At 39.1% G+C, this 9,551-nt stretch overlaps 1 protein-coding gene across 9 annotated transcripts in view; it reads right to left on the reverse strand.

The window, feature by feature from the left end:
- celf6 (CUGBP Elav-like family member 6) overlaps positions 1–9,551 on the reverse strand; it is a 163,901-nt gene that overhangs the window by 45,648 nt on the left and 108,702 nt on the right. The gene's annotated exons all lie outside the window — the stretch shown is intronic.

Here is a 9,551-nt window from a genome sequence, read left to right on the forward strand (position 1 = left end):
AATAAACAACAGCAAACTTCATGTACAAGGTGAACAACAGATTTTTTTAAAGTCTGCCATGTTTTGGAGGTTGTTATGTAAAATAAAAGCTAACAGACATCTGTATGGCTTTCATACAAGCGTAGGACACCTTGCAAAGGTATTCATTCTGCTTGAGCTTTTTCATAGTTTGTTGACAAATCAACAAAAAGTAGTGCATGAGTTATGAAAGTTGAAGAAAAAGGATAGATTGTTTCACAGTAATTTTCGAATAAAATGTTTAAATTGTGCTTTGAACATGTAGTAAAACCTTTTTACTGTTAAACTTCTGAGTAAAATCCAGCTCTAGCAATTGCCTTCAGAAGTTATATCGTAAGGATTTTTGTGTATTTTGTTCACATTGTGAATTTAAGTGCTCTGTGAAGGCCTCAAATGTTTGACAGAGAACATCAGTGAACAATCAACACCGTGAAGTGAAAGAAACACACCAGACAGTTCAGGGACTAGACTGTGGGGAAGTTTTACGCAGCTCTGAACAAGAACCTGGCCTAACAAAACATGGCCTCCGACCTAAACCGACACGCTGGGGAAAAAAGAGCATTAGCAGCATGACACAAATCTGGCCTTTATGGAAGTGTGGCAATATGAAACCCTGTGCTGAAAAAAAAGAAAGAAAAAAAAATTAGGTCCTTGGCTACAAGCAATATTCAGGACACAGCAAACATGAAAATTTGGTCATATAGGCCTAAAACTTAACTTTTTTAACCTACATGCAATACATCATCTGTGAAGGAAACCTAACACTGCTCATCAAATGAAAAACACAATTCCCACAGTGAAGCTGGTCAGAGCTGATGGGAAGACTAAGCTAAGTAAAAGACAATCTTGAAAGAAAACTTTAGAAGCAGCAAAAGACAAATGAAAAAGTTAATTTGCAGAAGGACAATGACGTGAAACATACAGCCAGTGAAATGGTTTGGTTTAAATCATATAAAGGGACAAACACAGTCAAAACAAACAAACTAGCACAACGATAGAAACTAAGATGCAGCCCTGGGAAGGCCTCATGGATCTCTCACTCTCAGATAAAATTAGCCAATTCGCACTTAGATAATACCCTTATGTTTTTGATAGTCATAAGTGAATTAATCAATGGGCATATTATTTTGAGATATGCTTGTTTTTTTTTTTTTAGAAAAAAAAATACAGTATATATGCATTTTTTTCCACATACTGCAAAATATTAAAGTACAAATATAAAGGACACACTTTGACATTAAACTGCTTTGCAGTTTCTGGTAAAATGGTCAACACAGTCATATCTCTATCAAACAAATTGTTTTTCGCTGTTGTATTAAATTTGAAATGTTTATTATAACTTTTTTTAAAAATCTGCAATAAAGAGTGAAATTTACTTCATTGTTTATATTATCAACAAATGGTTAGAGAGAGTAAAATGAGTATCTATTTGAAAAGTAAATCCTTCTCCAGTTCTAGAGCACTGAACTCTTACTTAGACCTATGGACTATATAACACAAAATTCCCAACCAGTCAGGGAGCTGCAATATTCCAATTAATCCTACCAGTGCCTTGGCATTAGACAGAGCATTCATCTTCTTCACATCTTTTACATTATGCATCTCCTATTTCACTGTGTTGTGAAACGAAATGGCTACCAGCAAGAACCTATGAACAGGACTGAGTGAAAGTGGCAGGAAGAGGAAGAAGAGTTTATTAGAAATGACACTGTTGATCTTCATCGTGAGTCATTTGACTGGTGGGAAGCGGGCAAGGAGTGGGGAGGAGCAGAGGGCTGGAGCATCACCTGGGCCTCAACAGATGTGACACCTCCTGTACCTGCCAGGCCCCATTAGATGCAGCTGTTCTAAAAATAAAGAACCAGGGCTTCCTGTTTTTTTTTTCTGTAGTGAAATTGTCTCATTTTCCGTTTCTATAATGTTCTAATAAAAACTCATATCCACCACTTGGCAGCACAAATTAACTTCTCCATAGACTGTGATTGTTCCAAAAGTGTCAGTGTATATTCCTGTAGTTTTGTCTCCCGCAAAATGATTTCGCCAGCCCACAAGCAGAGGCTAATACTGCCGCTCTCCTTTTGGAACCTCAGTGTTTAAGAAACCCCTAGGAGATCTCGACAGCCTGCCATTTTGAACAGGATTCGGCAAAGACTGTCAAGAAAATTAATGCCTAGCAGCATTTTTATGCGTTAGTGGAAAGTCTTTCGGATAAAAAGTAAACGGGTGGGAGAGGAGTAAAAAAAAAAAAAAAAAAAACTTGAACACCCATGGTTTCAAAGGTGAATGCATTTGCTAGAGTTCTGCTCTCCACTGTTCATGTTTTTACCAAGATGTACACATTACAACCTAAATGGGTATAGTGCACCTTTACACGCCTTCTGCACAATGTTAATGTTTTGGGACAAAAGTCTCATCTGAGTCCTGGCCTGAGAGGATGTAATGGCAGCTTTACAAGGCTAATTAACAAGCCATGAGCAAGGTAATGAACTTTCCAAATGCGCTGGCAAACGCAGAAATAAATCACACCCCAGTGAATGCATTAAAGGAAGTGTGAGTGTACTTTGCCGCCTTCCTTTGGGAGAGCTACAGTGAGAAAATGAATTTGGAGCTGGTATCTTTTCATTGCCGGACCTGAGAGAGCCTCAGTTGGCCCTCTGCATGCCCCGGCCAGTATATAGATTGCTATTAATTAGTCCACTTTGCACCTGCCTCCTAAGAAGCTCGTATAGTATTTTCCATGTTCCCTCTTGTCTCCAGTGGCGTTTCATAAGCTTTAAATTGCCATTTTATGAATATGAATAAATATTCTGTAGTACACCCCCAGCAAAAAAAAAAAAAAAAAAAAAAAGATTTGATGACTTCAAATAGGACCAATAAGTATTCTATCAAAAGTGGGGAAATAAAGGACTCTTTTCTGAAGTAGAGTCATGTATTTGCATTAAGAGGGGTGAGGACCTTCCTATGGAGCTCACTGAGGATACAGAAGCAAGACGGAATTCATTGAGTCGACTGTTTGACCTCTTCGTGCTTAGCTCGCATTGAGGAGGGCTCATTTTATCCCTCAAACAGAGCTTAAACGCAGAGCTGGAGAACATTTGAGCTTTATAGCACTTTTGTCCTCCGCACTGAAGAGACCTTTGTAATCTGCTCTTCAAACAATAACACTTCTTTAAAACAATAATGTCTGAGCATGTGGTTAAAGCCTGGCTCGAGTCTTTTAAACTCAAACTCCATTAAAGAATCGATGTTTAGATGGGTGTATTCTATTATATGTCTTTTCAAAGTAATATGACATTGATATTATACACATACATCAGGTTTCCTGTCAACAAATACTTTTATATTATCCATAAAAATGATAAAGTGTGCCACAATGCCTAGAGAATGTTGATGATGAAACTGTAGATTTTTATTTTCAGGCAGCAGCCAATACACATCCATGGGCACTGTCATCTATACGTCTCCTTCTGCCTCTTTCCACCCCCACTTTCTATTCTCCAGACTGAAGGTGGAGGCAATTGTGTGGAAAATGGTTCCGTGTCAGTCTTCAGCCATGTCCAAACTGAGGTGTCATGTGGACAGCCCCATTTTATGAATGCAAATAAAAAGGGAGATCAAAAAAGTTATCAAAACACTACTGACATCTGACAATTGCTTGTCTCAGGAAGCCTTTTCATTTCAGCACCCGGTATATTAAAAATTAATGGATTTTGCACAGACGCCATATGCTGTCAAGATTGATGCTTCTCTCAATGGAATAAAGTGCTACTTGTGTTGTAGACTACAGTATATGCATATAGATTGTTCTTTTATTTTGCTTTCTTTTCCTTTTGTTTCTCTTTTGCTCTCTTTTTGCTTTCTTTTTAATTTTGTTAGGAAACTTTTCCTTTTTCGGTCTCCTCAAGGAAAGAATCAGTTGCTCTAAAGCAAATTCTAAAAAAAAAAGTTTCAGCTGCTGCTTGCCAATAATGGGTATATTCTCTTTAAAGAGCAATTCTGCTGCCCCACCGTCACAGTAAATATTTACTTCCTTTTTTTCACATAGTTCTATCAGTTATTGGCCTCAGGCAGGATAGTCGGGAAGCTTGGTTGCAGCAAGTGTTCACAAAGCACGGACAGCTGCATCCAATGATAGAAAATGCATACTAGACCGCTGGGTACATTTCAAATGTGGAGTAATGTTCTAGGCAGCACAACAAAGATATTATGCTTCTGAAAGACTCATTAGAATACCCAATGCCGGTACGCTGCTGCCTGGGAGGCCTGCCACAAGTCAAAGTCAAGCTCACACACATGCACACAATGTGCACGCACACAAGTGGTAGCACTTAATTCTAGTGAGAAAAGCATCAATCTTTTGTGTGCAACCTGCGGCTTCTGACCCACAGGTCGCAGACCCCTGATGTAGGACATTCCTATAAAAAGTAAATCTTTTCTCCAAAGTTATTTGGAGATGCAATGTTCTCAAAATCTCCCTAATGACCCATTTGTTTTAAATAAAATTTAGTCTTGGTTTACTGGCCTGTTTTGACCTCCGGCCTGTTTCTGGGGGTCAAAAAACTGTTTGACCCCTGGAAAACCTCACCAGATAGGCGTTTGGGAGCCCTCTTGAAATCGTAGCTATATGAATAAATATCTGAGTATCTGCTGTGGACGTTTATAATTTAAGGCCGACTTAGTTAGTTCACTAGTTAACACACTTACACAACCAGATTGCTGTACCAAGCTGTTGAAATTTGTTTTATGTCTGTTTATTGCAGAGAATATTTGCCATAATAAAGTCAGCATCTCAAAATTTCCTTCAAAAGGTGTACATTCGTGAAAGCCACTGTATTTTGTAAAATGACTTTTAACAAGGGGTTGACAAACACAGTCAAATTCAAAAATCCTGATTCCTTTGCTATCCCATTTCAAATTAGCTTTTTTCCTTCTTCTGTAAATTCTCTAAACTCATAGCTACTTAGTGACTTGTATGCACCAGATGAATTCTGTAGCACTAAATGAGGCTTTATCACTTGTGCTTCACAAATTTCTTCCATCTTTGCACTATAAACCGTTACACAATATTACAAGCTGTTAGACTTCTCAAAATATTTTATCACACAGCAGAAGCTTGTGCCACAACTCTGTGGGGCTCTATAATAAACCATGTCTGAGGGGGAAAAAGAACAACATTAAAATTATGGTCTAATTATTGATGATCTTCGATGATCTTAAGAATAGTCTTAAGAAGTGGGTGGGACCAAATTCATACCCAAGACTGAATTTGGACATTACCCAAGAAATCTGTGTTTTAACATTAAAAACAGAGAAATATCAAATAGTATTGTTACAAGAAGTATGCTGTATTTTCTTTCTTCATTTTGACAGCAACAAAATCCATTCAGTGAGCGTGTCACATCTGTTAACACAAACTTGTAATTAGATTAGCCAGAGAAGAACAAAAATAGACATGATGAAGATCCATAGATAAAGAATAATTAATTGTAATTATATGCATTAAAAATCTACCAAGCATCCTGGAACACATGGGAATTGGATACAAAACAGATTCAAAAGAGAATGCTAATGTTTTTGTTTTTTTTTTTCTCTAAGTTCAACATGTGAGCCTATCAGTGATGCCAATTTGGACCTGGCACACTTATTTTTTGTCTCAAATCCACATTTACAGAAGTAGCTCAGCATCTCCTTCACGTTCAAACAAGAAAGTCATCTTGTTAGTTCTGTTGGACATGTTAGCTGCTGGTGCTTACAGTACATTAGTATCTTTCCTGCACCATTTGCTAGAGGTTACAATTGAGGCTGTGATGCCACCAGCAGAAAGGAACCATGAAAATGCAGTCCAATGGGAGGAGGTTTCTACCCTGGAGTCATCACCACATTTTGAACAATTAGTATTTTTTTAGCTTAAAAAAAGTGCAGAAATTTAACAGTATAATCTTACTTTTGCACATCCACTTCAGTTTTTTTGTTGTTTTTCTTTAGAGGTCTGGCGGGAGGTTAAGTCCTGTTTGAGTGCCATATACAATAAAACCACAACACAGTCAGCTTACTATAAACCCAACGTCAAACTATAATTAATATTTGACTTCCATCCAACTAACAATCAAATAATGAATAAACTACACTAAAACTCTCTCATGCAATTCTTTAACTGACACTGCCATAAAGAATGGGATTATGTACTATAGTGGAAAAACACTCAGATTGTCACAATTCCTGCTAGATGGATTTTGATATAGAGGGCCAAAAAACAACATAATCATTTATGTGGCTTAGACCTAAATATTAACTCCTTTCTTCATTACATTTTATTAAACATTTTTATTTTTAAGCAGAACTCAATCATAGAGCTTAAATATTTAAGTGAAAACCTTCAAAACTATTATGGAAGCTCATGCATTCTCTGTCATCATGTCTCTTCTTAACTTGGCAAAAATTGCAGCATAAACAAAAACTTTCAGAGTTCTTCATGATTTTTACACAACTGTGTCCAGAGGCACAGAGGGATCTCTTGGCCTCATTTGCATGTAAAGTGGTGTGCTCGCCTCTTGGGGTGTGAAATGCCCCCAGTCAGCCCCTGCATGCGGCCTGCAAAGTGAGACAGCCAGCAGCCTTCACTCCTCCCAGCCTGCTGAAGGATGGCATGGCAGCACTCTGCGTAGCATCTTAAGGTCCAGCCAATTTCTTCGCTGCCCAACTGAGGTCAACTTTCTGAAGGGCAGTAGGTTGGCAGGGACAAACATGACACTCTCATAAAGACTCCCTTCAACCAGTCAGCCAAAGGACAAGAATGAGCTATTAAAAAGGTTTCCCTCGGGCTGTTGGGTATCACATGTAAACACTGAAATGTTCCTGGTATGAGTGCCAAATCAAATCAAAGAGTGGTTAACTAATAAAACAAGGTAAGAAAACCATACAGACAAATATGCTGAGAGGTGCATTGTGGAAAAAGTCAATCCTGATAGGGATTGCATTTCAGGGCAGTGTTGAAAACATCTTATCAAAGTTAATAAAAACGGAGAGTGTGGCTGGCTGACCCATCATCTTTCTCATCAGTGTGGTCTCCAGTCGCATAGCAGTGGTATGAGGAGTGGGACCTGGCTCCAAGATTGTGTTTAGATAATGGCCATCTCCAATCATAGATAATCTTGCCCCATCTTTTCTTCTCAGACACAGCAGCAGACAAGGTCAGGGGGAAAAAGATTCCTGGCGAGGTAGAGATAGGGATGGGGCGGCTCTGAGATGATTTACTGCTGAGATTCACTCAGCTGCCTCCATCACCCTCCGTTAACTTTCTCATCCTGTCGTCTCTTGCCTTCTCGCTCTTTCTGTCTTTCATCGTTCACTCTTTTGCATTGCTCCATGGCCCTTGTGCTGAATCCTGACTCCTTTCTGTATCACTCGGTCTACCTTCCCTGTTTGGACTGGGATAAACATTAAGTACAAAAGGCAGCAAGAAAGGAAACTAGGAGAAGCTAGTGAAAGAACAAGAAATGTTTCCTTTTGATCTTTTCTGATTGTTCTGTACAGTAACAAACATGATTTAAGACGCAGGTTCTCCTATGCCCTTAGAGCACCATTCAAAGGACTACTTTAGTAAGTTTCTCTAAGTATCTCTGAGGTGAAATTATAAATAAAAATGCCAGAGTGATACAGAAAAACTGGTAGAAATGGTATTTGTGGGGAAGAGGTCAATTGACTCAAGGGACAGAAATAGATTTAAGAGCTGCAGGGCTTCTCTCCTGTGCTCCATTCTGTCTTGTAAATCCAAGGAGAAAAATGAAGCAAGACGTGAGTCATTGAAATAGACAGCCGGAGAATCAGCCCTGTGATCCACAATGGCAGCCGAGTAGCAGGATTGTGAGCTGCCAGCTCTCCCCTCCATCCTCCCCACCATTTTATGAGCACCGGTTTTACTTCTTATCCTGACACTCCCATATCCCCAGAGAAACGGTGTCTCGCAGGGGCAGAGTGAACAAAAGAGGGGCTACTGGAGCGTCGAAATGGAGTAATGGGCCCTAATACCTGCACAGGCACGTAATCGAGACCCTGCACAGCTTTCCATGACAGATAATTGCTGATGTCTTTGTAGTGATAAATGTGACTCTCTTCTAGAGGTGCAAATGTCCTGGTTCAGCCTCAGGTTTGACAGCCTTGTGGTTCCACTGGGACTGGTGCCTGACTGGTCACCAGCTTTCCAAAGATGAATCCCGATATACTTTTTCTCCCTTAGTCAAACCTCGCTGGGCTGTCTATTTTCTTTTAACCACAAGCCTTCATAGTAAATCTCATTTCATTGTCAGCTGTGACTGTGGTTTACCTCTTCTGCCTTGTCTGCTGACTTCCTGTTGCCATTAACGCTCAATATCTCTGTTGGGGCCTGTCTGCTCGGTCTTATTTCATTCTGCGCTCTGTCCTATCCTGTCCTCCTATATAGAAAGTTCATCTGACAGACTAGCAGGAGTTGTGCCAATGAAAGAACCCTCTGTATTTCATTCACGCTGCCTGTTCATCTCCTTTCTCTTTCTCTCAAAAAAGGGGCAGTAATTGATACTGGGACCCAATCCATCCTCCCCTCGTAAGCCCAGAGATCCAATTTATCTTGGTGAGAATGCTGATTGGCTCTCTCCCAGGCCTTGTCGGTCAGACTTTGCCTGTTTTTAGATGGCCGTTAATTAAAGTGTTGCCATGACAAAAATAAGATCTACATTGGGGTGTGTGTGGCAAAGGAAATGAACCATCTCATTCACACTTGACCACATAAATCAACAAAGTGGCTGAGACTAATATGACCCAGGCAGTCTAAAGCACCATTTTAAAATGAAATCACAGGGCTTACACAGAACGATGCAATAAGATCCGATTCAACCCATGTGGATTTTTAGCTGGTTTAATCCACATTAACCTCAGTTATGTTAGTCACAAAGGGCTTCAGAATGATCAAGTCAATCACAGTGTCAGTCAGACTATAAATACAGGAAGGAGGCCATGCAACAGATTCAGAACAGAGTCAAAGTCGACTTGCATAATTTAACAAGATTGAAGCTTTAAATAACATAGCGGTCCACCACAGTTTTGTTTAATGTGTTTATCAAGAAGTTGCAGTAATCTTACTGCAAACCATCTGTAATAGATGGCCATAGATTACTATGTGATTACCTAAAGTCATCATGTAAACATGCTATTTTTCTACAAAGACTTTACCGAAATCATACAGCAAATAATGTGTTAACCAAAATAAGGTCTGTAAATGTGGTAAAGATAATTCATTGGTTAATTTAAAAATTATACTATTGCTATATCTTTTCATTTCATTATTCTATACTAGAAATAAAAATCTTAAAACTGTGGTTGACATATGTATTTATTCCCATCAGACACCTCAGTTTACATTCCAGTGCAGCCAGCTGCCTACAGTGCTTACCCAATCAGTAAATAGAGCCCACACGTGTATCTTTTTTTTCTTTCTTTTTTTTCTTTTTGGTACAAATCCAGCTGTTCTGTGAAGGCATCGTGTTTGTTGGAGAACA

Source organism: Poecilia latipinna, unplaced genomic scaffold (genome assembly GCF_001443285.1).
Source record: "Poecilia latipinna isolate Pla-1442-1.1 unplaced genomic scaffold, P_latipinna-1.0 Scaffold289, whole genome shotgun sequence".
NCBI classification, from domain to species: Eukaryota; Metazoa; Chordata; class Actinopteri; order Cyprinodontiformes; family Poeciliidae; genus Poecilia; species Poecilia latipinna.